The 16,788-nt window shown below is 44.1% G+C and overlaps 1 long non-coding RNA gene across 2 annotated transcripts in view; it reads left to right on the top strand.

Moving 5' to 3' along the window:
- The first annotated feature begins 1,020 nt into the window (after positions 1–1,020).
- LOC128339330 (uncharacterized) overlaps positions 1,021–16,788 on the top strand; it is a 31,063-nt gene continuing 15,295 nt past the window's right edge. Inside the window, exon 1 of one of the 2 annotated variants that reach the window (XR_008312995.1) lies at positions 1,021–1,160. This is a non-coding gene — a long non-coding RNA (uncharacterized LOC128339330). Of the gene's footprint in view, positions 1,161–2,231; positions 2,306–16,788 lie in introns of those variants that run through there. The other variant, XR_008312996.1, reaches the window with a different exon arrangement.

Here is a 16,788-nt window from a genome sequence, read left to right as displayed (position 1 = left end):
TCTCACATTAACATATGTCATATGCAGTGGGCCTCAAACCTAGGTAAACAAAGATTAGCTTCTCAATATATTGCCTTCTAATGCTAATTCTAATCACTGACTTTAATACTATTAAAAAGCTTGCATCTTACCCTCCTTGAAAAACAATTATGTGAATATAACTGAATAACAGTTGAAAGAAAAATCAAGCTAAAGGCACATCAAGGCTACAAATATAATTCAATTGGAAACAAGATTGAACCTGGTTTCACTGTCATTATTTTATTTTATTTTATTTAAATTAATTAATTAATTAAGTATCAATCATAATGATAGATAGAAAGACAGATAGATAATTTTCCTTGAAGGATCCTGGGGGTCAGATTTCTGAGGATGCTAAAGTTCATTGTTGGAGAATTCCTAGTCCAGGGGTGTCCAACCTGAGGTTCTCCAGCTGTTGTTGAACTACAACTCCCATCATTCCCAGCTGCAGTAAATTGTGGTTGGGGATTATGGGAGTTCAAATCCAACAACAGCTGGAGAGCTTCAGGTTGACCACCACAGCCCTTGTCCTACAGTTTCCAAAGTTCTTTTGTAGAAAGCCATGGCAATTAACCCATTTGAAACTGGTTTTGATTTGTAGTAAAGTGTGCACACATTCTAAGACATTTTCCAGATGAGGAGGTTCACTTTGTGAGGAAGTGTGATAAACACTACCTGGAGCAGGGGCATATCTAGGGGGGGCAGGCGGGGCACATGTCCCAGGAGCCATGGGCATAACTACGATTAGGCAAGGGAAGACAGTTGTCTGGGGGCCCCAGTGCCTGGAGGGCCCCCCCAGAGACACCTCACATGACTCCCCATTGCCCCCTGCCCAGCCCCAAGGCCCCTCAGCCACTTGCCCTGTTCACCCTCTCTCCTGCTTGCCCTCCTGGCTGGCAATCCAAGCAGCCTGCAAGCTGCTAGAGCTCCTTCTCTCTCCGCCTCTCAGCTGATCGGCGGGTGGGCGGGGCTTCCAGACAGGCCTCCGTGAAGCCTGAACTGGAGTAGGCTTGCAGGCCCCAAGCAAGCGGAGGCAGGCAGGCAAGGCAGGCAGGCAGAGTGGCCCCTACAGCTCTCTGCAGCAGACCCCCTGCCCTGCCCCTGCCCTGCCCTGCCCAGCCCAGCCCAGCATTTGCCAGGTAGAATGTGAACTCCTTTTTGTGGTTACCCCCCCCGTCCATATATAGGCATCTGCTTGCCATAGGGCTTTGATATGGGTGGGGGAGAGACTGAGAAGTCTCTGAATATTTAATATAAAACAGCTTGGAAAATTTGCTGTCTTAAAAAAAAATTATCTAAAAAGTCCTATAAGTGGCTTGTTTCATGGCAGAAAATTATAGAAACTTCTGGAACAAACAATATTATATTTATTTTATTAATTCATTCATTCGTTTATAAATGCACTTATGTTCAAGTTGCTTTGCAACCCAGAAGGTCTGTGTGAGAACCGTGAAGCATGTGTGGTGTTTTTATTTTATTTTATTTTTCTTGTGTGTGAACTGCTCCCCAATAACTTGCAGGGTCTTCAGGGTAAATCTGGCCAACATGTGAATGCAGCTCCTCCATTCCAGAGGAGATGTGTCTTAAAGGGCTTTAAAAGCCTCCTGTGAAAAACCTCCTGGAATCAAACTTGACTGAATTTGTTCAGAATTCTGAGAAAACAAACATAGGCTCACCCAGCATGGTTGAAAGTCTCCTTTGCTAATCTGCAGCGAGGGGCCCATTTTAATAATTAGCATTGCTAGTGTGTTCTAGGCATTAAAAGTAGCACAAATATATAGTACTCGATGTATATCACTATATACTGTGATGTGTGCATGTGTGTATTCAGTGAAATGTATTTCCAGGCAGCATACTTATTTTGAAATATCAGACTTAAATCCTTGGGGGCCTGGGGTGTGTGGAAGCCCTGGACTTTGGGGGAAGGGCATTTCAAAATCTCTTCTCTGGGCCCACTCCAACTTTGCTATGCCCCGCCGGGTGCCACTTGAAGTGGGGGGCATTTATTTTTATTTTTATTTTTTTAATAGGCTCCAAAAACAAAATGGCCACTGTTCATGCTCAAATGGCCTCTGTGAGGCCCTCGGCCATGCCAGGCCTCGCAGAGGCCATTTGAGCATGTGCGGTGGCTATTTTGTTTCCAGCATCCATTTAAAAAAAAAAATTAAAAATGGCCACCGCACATGCTCAAATGGTCCCTGTGAGGCCTGAGAGGCCAGCGGGGGGAGGGGGAACCTTTGCATATCCCCCACGGCTTTTAGGAAGCCCCCCAAAGGGATTACAGGTTAATTTTTTTTAAAAAAAAATTAATATAATATAAGTCACTATAAACATACTCAGATTGGCACTATGTACAGAGAATCTGGGCTTGTGAATACTGAGCTGAAGCTTATGAGCTAAGATTGTATTCATTTGCTCTTACTTTACTTCTTGTGATATGTGAGTTAAATGTGATGTCTTAATAATATGACTATTAATGGTGAGTTTGTCTTTGAATCCGTGTGAAATCCTTGGTATTAAGGCCCACTGGGAGTTTCTTGCTCTCTTTCTCACATCTTAACTGTCTTTCTGAAATACTAGAATATATTCCAAGCAGTGACACAGTTTACTCTGCATATCCTTTAATTATTTTCAGAGTATCTGGGAAAAGTCAAATTCTCCATTTATTTTTACAACTTATGTAATAGTGATTCTACAATGCATAGTAGAGAATTAGATAGGTGCTTCTGTTTAGTTTTCCCAGTACACCTCCACATAGTATTTGGGTATTTCATGAGCCCCAGCATACTGAAATTTGTAGTTTTCCAACATTTTTTGGTCTGGCTAAGTCCACTGCTAAATAGTTTTTGAAATATTAAAAGATTAACGAGCCTGACTTGTATTTTTGAGCTGATATTATGGTAAAGTTATCTGAAAGATGGGTGTCAGATGCTTGGACAGGGGGCGCAATTTCAGTGCTTGCCCTAGGCGCTAGTTTCCCTAGATACGCCTCTGACCTGGACGGAGTAACTACAGGCTGTCCACACGGACTGCTCTCTATCTGCTTTTTCTCCCTTAGTTCTGTCTACACAGGGGGCTTTCAAATTGAAAAAGTGTGGGTTTCATCTGCCCTTCTCCTCCCTGCACCCACGGTTATCCACTCTCTCTGGTATCCCCCACCCATTTCTCCTCCCATTTCTTACATATCATAGGAACATAGGAAGCTGCCATATACTGAGTCAGACGATTGGTCTATCTAGCTCAGTATTGTCTTCACAGACTGGCAGTGGCTTCTACAAGGATGCAGGCAGGAATCTCTCTCAGTCCTATCTTGGAGAAGCCAGGGAGGGAACTTGGAACCTCCTGCTCCTCCCAGAGCGGCTCTATCCCCTGAGGGGAATATCACCCCTTCATTCCCACCCACCTGTATTGTGCACATGGATGGTACCCAGGGATCACACAGAGATATGAACTTGATGCCAACAATTTTATATATTTTACACACACACACACACACACACACACACACACACACACACACACACACCATAGTTTCTTCTAGGGTTGCACAGTCGAGAATACACAGCACGTTTGAGGGAGGGGAGTCCTTTCAGGGTTTGGACCTTGCTTCAGCTTTGGCCAGGAGTTGCCAAACACTGTGCTGGGTTTCTGCCCTGTTCTGCTCTTGCTTGTATTTTTATTATTTTTAAGGAGTATTTGTGCACATTCACCCTTTTGCCTGCCTAGGAAAGCATCCTGCAGTAGTAAAAGCTCGGAGTTTTGATTGTGCTTCATCTCTGGGCAGATGGTAGCCAAATTACTTTGCTGGGTTCCTGCTCTGCACTTGCTTGTATTATTTTTAATTACGTGTTTTAAAAAGCATTTGTGCACATTCACCATTTTGCCTGCCCAAGAAAGCTTGCTCAGCCATAAGATCTCAGTTTCTACTCGGCTTGTGCAAGCAGATTAATCCGATTAACATACTGGGTGGACACAACCCATATCGGCAGTAATTCCAGAACCAATAGGAGAGGGGCCCCGAGAGTCCGAACTCCAGTAGGACCCCCTCCTATCAGTTCCGGAATGACAACTTATTTCCAATATAGTTATTGGAAAGCATCTCCACTTTTACATTCAAAATGTGAGGACACTCAGTGCCTCCGCTCCCAGTCACCCCCATTGCTGCCAACAGCCAGTGACCGCTCTGCCCCTCCAGCTCTGTGATGACCCTCCTGCTGCCTTAGGCTGATGGCCACTACTCCTCAGCATTCTGCTGCCATGCCTCCATCACGGGCCTTGGACACTGGCCCTGCCAGCCCATTGGCCTCTAGTCTTCAGGGCTGCAGTGCCACCCCTCCGTGGGAGGAGGCCCTGGCACAGACTGCCACTGCTGCTGGCAGCCCTGCTCCCCCAGATGGCGGCAAGCCTCTGGCGCTGCTGCTGCTGCTGCTGCTACTGCTACTTCGGCCAGTGGCAAAGGCTCTTCTGCAAAGGTAGCAGCTGAGAATAACGGGGAAAGGCCATTTTAAATGGGCAAGGGCCTTATTTGGCTCTTATCTTTTTAAGAATGGCCAGGAGGAGCGGGGCATTATGGGGATTGTGGTTCATCAGATGGAGGTGCTGCCTGATATTTTGAGTGTGTGGGGGGGGATCATTATTAGATCGGCATTGATCTGATATTTGTGATGGTGCATAGGCCTAGTATCTAGTATGTGCTTGAGTTATGTCACGAGAGAGAGAGAGAGAGAGAGAGAGAACACGTACATAGGAGCTCTCTTTAAATCTCAATAATGTACACCAAGTGGTGTTATGACTAAACATAATAAACCAGGATTGGCATGCCATTGGGCTCCCAGAAGAACAAATACATAAAATCACCCCAAGTGAAAGCTTAACCCACTGATATAAAATGGCAGTGGCACGGTTCATATCTTAAACTGACAGAGTAATGTTGATTATTGCAAGGACAATGGCCTGCATATGTCAAACGATTTACAAATAATTTATGTCACCTTATCCTCCATTATTGTTTTTGCAGAGGACATAAACTGTGTCGCCCGTATTAAACTGTCTCCCCTTAGAAAGCCTAGATCAGCTTCCCCCCCCCCGCCCCCCCATGAGGCTGAGGCTGCAGAGCCATCTGCGCAGAGACAAACATGCATATGGCCGTCATTTGTCCAACATTTTACACAATGTGAAGGTTTTTTTACTCGCAACGCCAGCCCATGTGGCAGATGATGTATGTGTTTCTTCAGGCCTGTGATTACCAGCACAGAGATGCTGTGCAGCGCTCTTCACCTCATCAGTTCCACAAGCTGCACTCCAAGGTGTGTGAAGCATTTGCAGCAAGATGGCTTCTGACATACAGCCAGGCAGAAGCATTCTGCTGTGAATATTTGACTCCAGATTTGCTTCCAATCGGGGTCAGATTCTGACCTGCTGAAATTAGTGTGTGTGTGCATGTGTTGGGCTAGTGGCAAGATTTAGCACAGCAAAACAGCAATTTGAAACCTCGAATGCATGTATTGGAAAGAAAGGATAGCAAAGAGCACGAGGGGCTGTCTGATACCTATTAAAAGACCCTTAACACGGTAAGGGGGGGAGAAGAAGATTAATCCAGTGATACATAACTTTAAAAACTGGATAGACAACTAAAGCGGGGGGAATCGAGGCGGTTACTAGCAAGGGATTCACCTACTGGACTTTCAAACACAAAGGGCTTTTAGGATGTTCTATTATTGTTTGCCTGAGAGCATGTTTCTTACACAAGTCTGCCTCAGCTTTCTTTTATATTCTAGATTTCAGCTTTTTAAGTTTGCCAAAAGCTGGACATTTAACAAAAGAAAGAGCACTTAGAAAATAGTCTTTTTGTTGTTTTCTTGTGGGAAGAGGCACCAGAACATTAAGGCTGCAATCTTACACACATACATTTGCAAGCAAGCAAGCCCCACTGAGCACAGTGAGGCTTGCTTCTGAGTAAATATGCATAGGAATGCGCTCAAGATCTTCTGTCATTACTCAGTTTGAAGTTATATCAGTTCATCTTTTCTCCAGGAAGATATTTGCTCTTTTGTGGCATCTGCTTGGTTTGATCAAGTATAAACAGGCACTGGTGACAGAATCTCATCCATATACGCCTCTTTACAATACATGAGCTTGCTGCGGCTCTCTGTAGAGAATTTTAGAGCAAAACACAAGTAAATGCTCCTCATACAGCTAGCTGTTCAATCTGCCACCAATGTTGAGTCAACTAAAGCTTGAAAATAATACATTCATTCAGGTGATCAGTCACAATCTGGCCACAGTGGATTTGATTGATCCACACAAGCATTGCCAATAATCGTAGCTTTGGAAAGTCCAATTTTGACTCTGAACATCACAAGAAACATTCCAGTAGCACAATGGTAAATTTGGCTAGTGTTGGGTTTGTTTAATTTGTATCCCATTGTATCCTATGGGCTCAGGGCAGCTTACAAGGGGTATCTAAAGCAAGAGTTCCCAACTTTGGGTTCCCAGATATTGTTGGATTACAACTTTCATCCTCTTCCTTCAGCTAGTCTGGCTGCGGAAGATGGGAGTTGTAGTCCAACAACGTCTGGAGGCTCATGTTTGGGAATTGCTGATCAAATGAATAAATGTTTGGGAAACAAAAGTGGACAAATAAAATCAAAATGAAATTGCAGACAAAATCCCTTTAAAAGAAAAAGGACTAACTGGAGTGGTGGCAGAATCTCTGGATATCTGCCCAGGAAAGAGGTAGGTGTTAACTCACAGCTCCTCAAATGCTCCTTCTGCTCCAGTGATAGACCAAATGGACATGAAAGTTTACATAGATTCATAATATGGAAGACTTGGCCAATCCAGAGCTTGAGAATCAGTATAATTATGCAAAGAACACTTTATTCAGACATTACATTGTATGTGTGTAGATGTATTTGTACACAGCAACCTCTAAATATGGTTTGAACTGGACCCTGTTTTTAGTTAATTTTTATTAGCTTTATTAATGTTATATTGTTTTATGTTGATTGATTGTTCTACTATTTTTGTGAGCCATCCTGAGCAGTATTGTACTGGTAGGGAGGGATAGAAATAATTTAAATACATAAAATAAATACATGTACATGTTTGTGTGCATGACTGCACATGTTCGTCTAAAAAGTGAACCTGGGCAGGGGTTCCTCAAATGCAGGGTAGAGATAGGAATTGTCCAGCTGTACATTTTTTTGATTGATCAAGTGCAGTCAAGTCTGTGTCAACTCTTAGCGACCACATAGATAGATTCTCTCCAGGATGGTCTGTCTTCAATTTGGCATTTAAGGTCTCTCAGTGGTTCATTCATTGCTGTCGTAATCGAGTCCATCCACCTTGCAGCTGGTGTCCTCTTCTCTTTCCGGCTGTACGTACGTTGAACAAATGTGAATAATTGTATGTGCATGCAGATCTGTACACAGATTGTACATGTGGAGAATATAATGTGTGACTTGGGCTACTGTCAGTCTCAGAACTAGGATACTAAGCTTTGAAGCAAATCACACTGGAAAATAATAGCTCTTCCCCCTCCCCACTCCCTGGCTCCAACACACACTCTCTCAGCAAGAAGGGAAAGAACTAATACAGGAGTATTTTCTTTGATTATTTAGGATCTGATCCACAAACCAAATTGTACTGAAGAGATGCAGCCCACCGACCAGGTCCAATATAGTGCCGGGTCTTCAGCCATTGCAGGGAGCTAGGACCTGGCAAACCTAGGCATACTGCAAGGACCATTATGGGTCTCGAATACTGCATGGACCATCAGGAAGCTCTTTGGAACAAGTAATATACAAATGCTTAATTATTATTAACATACTCAGAGGCCCATTCATTGCTTTTAGACATCATCCATTTATCCAAGACAGTTGCTCAGATGCCCCCTTAATTAACAATTAATCATTATGTGGTTTGCTAACAAGGAAATTTCTACCCGTACAAGTGTTTCTTTCAGGTGATGTTTCAGGGGCAAAACAGATGCGATAGAGCCACATCCTGTGGATTAGAATGAGGGTTGTACCAATTTCTTAATCAGCAGCAAAAGGGGGTGGGGAGAAAGGGGGTGCTGGACCACCCCTCATGCTTCTCATGTTTTTCTCTCAATAAGGGTTACTTCTGGTATAAGAAACCCATTGGGATCAAGATGGCTAGAAGACAGGCTTGGGGTGAGAAGTCCAGGCAAGGCAGGGTTTGGCCTCACTTTCCGATGGCCGTTATCTTGTGCAGAGCCCCCCCTAACGAATCAATATTGTCCTCTGCCAGAACTAGAAGAGTCTCTCTTGCTGTGCTGCAGCATGGCCCCCCTGTAAACATGACGGGGCTGAATGACTACCCCCTCCAGCCTCCCTTTCAGACAGGCCTGCACTGTCCTTTATGGAATGCAGTTTAAATTCCCCCCTTCATCCCACAAAGAGCCACCTTTTAAAGCAGTGGGTCTCTCATATATAGCAGGGGGAGAACAACTGTCCTTATTCAGGCCCATGGCCCCTTTCCCCTGCTAACTGGGCAAAGAGGCACCTTTTAACATGGTGATTCTCTTTATTTAGCAGGGAGAAAGTAACTGGCCCTATCCACCCCCAGCACAGTATCCCTCTAGTGACTGTTGCTGGTGTGTGTCTTATGTTTCTTTTAGATTGTGAGCCCTTTGGGGACAGGGATCCATCTTATTTATTTGTTATTTCTCTGTGTAAACTGCCCTGAGCCATTTTTGGAAGGGCAGTATAGAAATCAAATTAATAATAACAACAACAAACCATTCAATAGCACCTGTCTGACTGTGTAAACAACAACAACAATAATAATAATAATTAATATTTTTCTTCAGATTGTGAGCCCCTTTTAGGAGGGAGCTATCTTTATTCCTTTTGCTATGTAAACAGCACTGAGAACTTTTGTTGTTGAAAAGCAGTAAATAGGAATAGGAATAATAGCAATAGCAATAGCAATAGCACTTACATTTATATACCGCTTTATAGCTGGAGCTCTCTAAGCGGTTTACAATGATTTTGCATATTGCCCCCAACATTCTGGGTACTCATTTTACCGACCTCGGAAGGATGGAAGGCTGAGTCAACCTTGAGCCTTGGTCAGGACCTTGGTCAGGATCGAACTTGTAACCTTCTGGTTACAGGGCGGCAGTTTTACCACTGCGCCACCAGGGGCTCATAATGGGCAACATCCAAACTAGTTAGTCCCCTGCTAACTAGGGGACTAACATTCAATGTTGCACATTGAATAATGGGCAACATCCAAACTAAGCAACATTGATGTCAATGAGACAAGTTAGTCACAACTAAACTTAAGTCCCACTCATTTCAATGAGAATTAGTCATGAGCAACTTTGTCTGGACATTGCCCAATAATAAGTAGAAATTTGACGCAGCCTGAAATTTGGGTCCCAGGGCATGAGCTGCAGCCGCCTTGCTGAAGCTAAGCAGTGTCTGGATGGACAACTGCTGGGAACACCATGTATACCGCCGTGAGCTCCACGATAGAAGCGAAGTTGGATATAAATGTCAGAATAAAGACATGATCACACTGCAGGTCGACTGCTGTCCCATGTGGTTTGCCTCTGTGGCTCTGGATTACTCAAGCAGGCTTCTGGAGCAGCCTCTTAACAGCACTGTAGTCACAGAACTCTCTCAGATCACCATCCACAAAGCTGCAACTTATGTGAAGATTTAAATCTTCCTATGCATTTCACAGGGCACGAAAGAGTCAAGCAACACAAGAGGGGAGGTAAGAGTTACTCCTGCACCTTGTACAAGTACAGAAACCTCCTCTGAAAATTGGAATGAATTCAATCTAGGCCGGTTGCCAAATACTAGTGCAGGCTAAGACTGTGGCAGCTAAATCAGAGAACAGACCCAAAGGGAGTGTATGGTGGCATGGGGACCCATACAGATCAAGCCTTTTAGCTGTACTGCAACCATATTTTTAATGTGTACATTTGCCTTGCATGAAGAGAACACCCTTCTTGGCCCAGTTTTGGCTTATTTATATATTCCTTTTCAAGACAGCCTACTGCAAATGCATGGCCTAGTCACTTTTTCCAAAACAAGCCTTCTGTCCAATCCATCTTCCTCCTTGTACAGGAGGAGGAGCAGCAGCAAATGCACTGTCGTCGCAGCCAGGTTACTGGAAAAAGTCATTCGTGCCTCTATATCCATGATGAAGCATATCAAGTGATGTTCTCTGTGTGAGGTTATTTTTGCAGATTATTCAAGGGATCTGCAACTGCTGCAGAACATGGAGGTTTCACCCTAAGCAGCATGGGTTATAGACAATCATACAGATTAGCAATCTAAAGCAAAAACCCACAGTGTACGAGTCAATGGGAAAACATAATTGGAAAATGCATTGCCAGGAGTAGAGCTGTGAACTCTTAATGACAATATCCCCCCTTTCTTTTATCATGGAACTCAAAGAGGCATACTCAGGATCCCAGACAGTATCCCATCCAGTCGCAGTTCAGGTCTAGACCTGCTTATCTTCGGCAAGGCTCCTGCATCGTATGCCTTCAGAATGTACAGGGAACTTTTGGCAAAGGGTTGTACAAGTCTCTTATTCCTTACTACTTTTGGCTCCATGAAGGAATGAGGAAATACATTTGAGCTTGCTTTTCATTGTTGATTCACAGCTGGAACCATTACTGAAACGATGTAATACTCATACTTCACAAGTGGTAGGTCAGTGTTATATTCATGTAGTTGTCAGTGGAGTATTGAGTGCTTGTTTTGAATATCCTGTGTAATCAACATTAAAGAGACATGCACATGGTTCCAGGACTGAGAGATGCTTTTCCTAAACAAATCGTTGGGCAAAATGTCCTGTCAAATATTACATCTTCCTTACCAGATTACTCTTGCTAGGAGTATGATATGGCCACAGTTTCTCTCTCAGGATTAAGGGGGGAAACAGAAATAGTAAGATTCGAAGCACAGGAGTGTTCCTGAAGTCACTGCAGACAAAACTCAGGAATACCCAAAGGAAAGATAATGTGAATGCACCCCTAGGTGCAATGGGAATGGGAAAGTCATATGCAGTAAGGCTATTTTGAGATTAACAGCATTAGATTAGAGCCCATTTTTTTGGCCTGGCTTTTAGTAATCTTTGAATGTTTTACATTGCTTTAACAGTTTGTCTTATTCTGTTTTTGTTGTGTTTAGTTTTTGTGAATTGCCTAGAGCATTTGGAATCAGGTGGTATATAAATAAAATAAAATAAAATAAAACAAATTCAACATTTCCCATATACATTTTATGGTCTTTTGATACCTCCAGTGGTCATCTTCAGCTTTTCCTGGAATAGTCCTTTGAAACCCAAGCAACCAATCCATAGCAAGAGTTTAGAAGACTGTGTCTTAAAATAATTGGGACTCTCATGTCTAATTTGTGCCTTTACCATAAGATAAAATAGCAAACAGCACTTTTTTAGTAACAAACCATTAATCAGAAAAATGATCTTTGCAGGTATATAGATAATTTACTTAATTTGGTACTGTTCTGGCCTGCTGCCCTACTCGTGCCCAAAATTATAATTTCTCCTCCAGCAGGTGATAAATAGCAACTAGCATGACTGATATTATGAATGTTCTAACCTGGAAAAGCACCCTGAAACCTGTAAAACAAGTGGATGATAATAGCACTCTCTCTCCCTTTCCCCTTCTCACTTGACTCTCTATTGTCCGCATCAAATCCCTCCACATGCATCTTTGATCCTAACCCCTGCTTATAATTTCCCTTGCTATTATCCCACCCCTCCTCCTCAGCAACCTATCTGTCCATTCCTTGACCTATTCTCTATTAGGGATGTGCACGGAACCAGGCAGGGGAAGTTCAAAGGGGAGGGGTCTGACTTTAAGGGCGGGAGAGGGTGCACTTACCACTCCCTCCGCTTTCCCCCCATTAGCAAAGGCTCTGTCAGGGTGGCAGCATACCTCCCTGCGCCCTGTTTCCTCTTTGGCCAGAAGTACCAGGAAGTACCCGGTGCACATGTGCGCGCACGTGCATGTCGTACTTGCTCATGTGCGCATTGGGTGCGATGTGCACATGCACACCTGGTGTGCGCATGTGCACTGAGTACTTCCTGGTAACCTGGTACTTCCAGCCAAAGAAAAAATGGGGCAGTAGGGAGGTATGCTGCCACCCCAACGGAGCCTTTCCTAATGGAGCGCCGGCAGTGGGAAAGCGGAGGGAGGGGTAAATGCAACCTCTCCCATCCTTAAAGTCAGACCACCCCCCACCTTCGAACTTCCCCCACCCGGTTCCATGCACATCCCTAATAGAGAACAGGTCAAGGTGAACACCACCACCACCCCGCCTTCAAGCCGGCCAAACAGCCAGTTGTTCAAACAGGTTTGGCGGCCCTTACTGGTTTGTGCACATCATCATCATCATCATTAAACACAAGATAAACACCAGCAACAGTCACTGGAGGTACTGTGCTGGGTGTGGATAGGGCCAGTTACTCTCCCCCTGCTAAATAAAGAGAATCACCACGGTAAAAGGTGCCTCTTTGCCCAGTTAGCAGGCCATCCCTATTCTTTATCTCCAACTATCAGTCTCTAAACTTCAACCCTTTACCTACAAACTCCTGGTGCATGCTGCTTATTCCCACTGCCTCATCTTGCCCTCATCCAACTCTCTATACCAAGATCTCTATTCTATTCTCATCCTTCTTAACCTCCCTACTGCATTTGACACAGTGCTATCCCCTTATGGTGTTCTTGTCCTACCTAATTGCTCTTTCAAGTATGTTCATAGGAACATAGAAACATAGGAAACTGCCATACATTGAGTCAGACCATTGGTTTATCTAGCTCAGTACTGTCTTCACAGATTGGCAGCAGTTTCTCCAAGGATGCAGGCAGGAATCTCTCTCAGCCCTCTCTTGGAGAAGCCAGGGAGAGAACTTGAAACTTTCTGCTCTTCCCAGAGTGGCTCCATCCCCTGAGGGGAATATCTTACAGGGCTCACATTTCTAGTCTCCCATTCATATGCAACCAGGGTGGATCCTGCTTAACTAAGGGGACAAGTCATGCTTGCTACCACAAGACCAGCTCTCCTCTCCAAGGAGAATCTCTTGACAAGGGGAATCTCTTTTCCCACTTCCCCCTTCTCTTTTGGGGTCCCTTAGGGATCTATTCTCTGTCCCCTGGTATTCTCTCTCTATGCTGTCCCTGGATGATCTCATGTGACTTTCAATACCTTCTACATATGCTGATGATACCAAATCTACCCCAAACTTTCCCCCACCCATCCAATCCCATCTCTCTGTCTGACATTGCTGCTTGGATGCTTCATGGTCATCTCAAATTCATTATGTCCAAGACAGAACTTCTCTCCTCTTTTCATCAAGCCTTCTTCACTTCATACTCTTTCCTTATTTACAGACAACAGTGATCTGCCTCGAACAGGCTCAGACCTTGGCTTTATCTTCAGCTTCTCTCTCTTCTTTGTTCTCCACATCCAGGCTGCCACAAAATCATGTCACTTCCCTCTGAAACACTGCAAAAATTCCTCTCTGACCCTTTAGCAAAAACTCTAGTTCACATCCTAACCTTGACTACTGCAACTTTCCCCACTTCTGGCCTTCTCTCTTCAGCCCCCTCTGCACCATCCAGCATTCTGCTGCCAACAACATTCACCTCTCTCATGGCTCCAATCACATCACATTTCTCCTTACATCCCTACACTAGCTTCCTGCCCTCTCCCAGGTCCAGCACAAGCTCCTCATCCTCACCTTCATACCCACCTGCCCCCCGCCATCACACATTAAAGTAATCAGGGGAGGGCTTTCTCCAGCTGCCACTGGTTCATCTGGTGGGGACTCAGCGTTGGGCCTTCTCCGCAGCCGCTTCTGAACTGTGGAATGTGCTCCCCATAGACATTCGGGGCTTGACATTGTTACTGGTCTTCAAAAGAGCCCTGATGACTCATTTTTTAAGTCTAGCCTTTAATGATTTTCAATCTGCTTAAATTGTTTAACTTCTTTTAATTGTTCTAATTATTATTTGATTGTCCATTTATTTTTATTGATTGCAAACTGCCTAGGGCTACTGGATTGGGTGATATAAAAATGTATATAGTAAAACAAACCTAAAGCCTTCCACCGTCTTTTCCCTTCCTGCCTTTCCACTCTTTCATTCTGTTACACTCCTGCCCATGACCTTCACTCCTCCAGCTCCACCATTCTCTGTCACCCAAGATTCTCCTGCTTCCTCCAATAACTTCACCCTTTCACCCTTGCTGCCCCTGAAGCCTAGAACCTTGTTCCAAATCACCGACATGATGCCTGCTCTCTTACCTCCTACAAATCCCTTCTCAGAACCACCTTTCACCTGATATAAAGAACTGTGGCTATAGATGGCACTATGTCAACTATTATTTCAAGAGCCATTAGAATTCCACCGTTTACTAAAAAGTGCTACGTTTTAAATATACTACCAGAAATGCTACAGGAAAAGAAGCCTTTTCAAACAGCACTGGCTTTTGCTAAGCAGCTTAAGTGAAACTCAGACATGCCAGTTTTTTATCGACTGTCTTTGAACAATGCTTATGACTATACTTACTGGCTGACATACTAAGGAAGTGTCCACATGCTGGAAAGATGTGCCTACTGACTCGCAGGGGCTCCCCATGGTTTCAAATAGAAGTAGGGAGGTGCTGCCTGAGTGTTGCTTTAGAAACCACATCCTACCAGGAAAGGATGTGGGTGGCTGTCAGTATAGGCTTCTTCTCTACTGCTCTCCCAACCTCTGGAAAGTGGGAGGCGAGAGAGGAACAGGTCTCAGCCAATACCAAAGAGAACGAACCGTTAGAACCCCACTGGCTAACTGGTGGGTCTTTCTAAAAATTGCAGCATAATCCTTTCATCAATTAATTGCATTGATTATTCGATTAAAGATTATAGCTATCGTTATTAGCGCTATTCAAGGTACAACGATTCTATTGCCATTACAATATGGTGATATAATACTTCATGGAAGCTTCTAGGCTTTGCTAAATTGCAATTTGGTTAAGTTGCAAAATTAATTTTCCAGTCTCTAAAATCCTAAGCCTTTTAAACAAAACATGTTCTCAAGACAGCATAATTATATTCACTCTTGGACTGCCACTTCCTCTGAATTAAACAGTGCAATAAGTACTCAGTCCTATCATTCGAACACACATTGCCGATTCTTAATCTAATTTAAATGGAGTGTTCTGATAACTCAATTAGGGCAATGGAAAAGGGAGTGAAGGGGGCAGTTAAGTTTACAAAAACTATCTGCAAAGTCTTGTAGTCATGAGCTCATCTTACTTTCCTTATTGAGTTTGCAACATAATTTACCCTTCTCCATATCCTTAAGTGCCGTCTGAGTGGCTCAAATAGATTTATGCACAATCTATTTGCTTATAACAGATCAGTATCTCTTGCTAAATCATTTCTAGATAGTTGAAATGTATAATCTGAAAGACACTTACAAACTGAGTTAACACACAGTGTCAGACTTTAAGAAGAAGTTAAAAGGTTGATTGGATGCTACTGAACAAGATTTGCAGTCATTTTCTGTTCCAGGAGGTCACTAATGATTCAAACATAAACCAAAGTTGAACACCACCATCACAAAAAGAAAAAAAAAAAAACTTGCCAGCACACTATACAGAGAATAAAATGATCTGGAAACGGAAAGCAAACAAAAACACATGCGCAGGCTGCTCTATTCATGAAGAATTCTTCACTCCTGTTTAGAATCTCCCATGAGTATTATCCAGAAAATTGTGGCCTGGTTCCTGACTAAAGTACTTGACAGAAGTACTACTGAAATTAGTTACTTTTATAGTAACTCCTGAGTATTACTATTGAGCAACAGTCTGGATGTAAGCCACTGAAAATCTTTTCAGGGCGGCCTATGCTGGTTGGGCTGAACACACACTGAGCAGCGGAGTGTGTGTGTGTGTGCGCGCGCAAACAATGGATCGTGAACACAACAAGAATAAGCACTAAACTCCCCTCTCTTCCCTCCTCTCCTTGATGCCAATCTAAGCATTGTGGTTAAGAAAAGCACAGCTCAATGTGTCACCAAGACCTGGGAGCCGTGGTTAAACCAGGCCTTTGCCATTTTTCTTTGGATCTAGATGCCAGTCCAAATATTTAGCAGCCAGACAATGGACACTTGAGAAAGTTACTGGTCTTGGTGGAAGGGCAGAGCCACCATTGCATGAACGCATTTGAAGAACCTGGGCCTCAACCCCTCAGGAGCCACGCAGATGCAGGGGCATTAATTCGCTCACAAATGGGGCCACGTGGCCCCATTTACGAGCAAAATCCAGCCAGAGCCACATTTGCAGTGCAGCCGGAGCGGCTCTCCCTGCCGGAACTACTCTCCCTGGAGAGTAGATCCCGGCCACATTGCAAATGCAGCACTGGCCTGATTTTGTTCGTAAATGGGGCTTGCAAACGAAACCAGCGCCGCGTTTGCAGCATGGCCAGGAGCAACTCTCCCTGCCTTCAAAGGTTTGCCCCATTTGCAAGCTAAGCTATGCCCCCGCATCTGAGGTCAGACGCATCTGATGCAGGCAGTGGGGCTAGGGCCATGGCAGCAGGCTGAACCCGGTCCACCATTGGTCTCCCTCCACCCCTGAATTGGTGATAGACACTGTGGAAAGGGAGGGTAAATCTATATGCAGGCAAAGGGGGCAGACAAATCTCCCCTAGGAGGCTATTCCATAGCTTAGGTGCCACAGCTAAAAAGACTCCCTCCCTTTCCAC

The sequence above is a fragment of the Hemicordylus capensis genome, chromosome 1, assembly GCF_027244095.1.
Source record: "Hemicordylus capensis ecotype Gifberg chromosome 1, rHemCap1.1.pri, whole genome shotgun sequence".
Lineage (NCBI taxonomy): Eukaryota > Metazoa > Chordata > Lepidosauria > Squamata > Cordylidae > Hemicordylus > Hemicordylus capensis.
The sequence above is the reverse complement of the archived record's forward strand: the minus strand, read 5'-3'. Positions and strand labels throughout refer to the sequence as shown.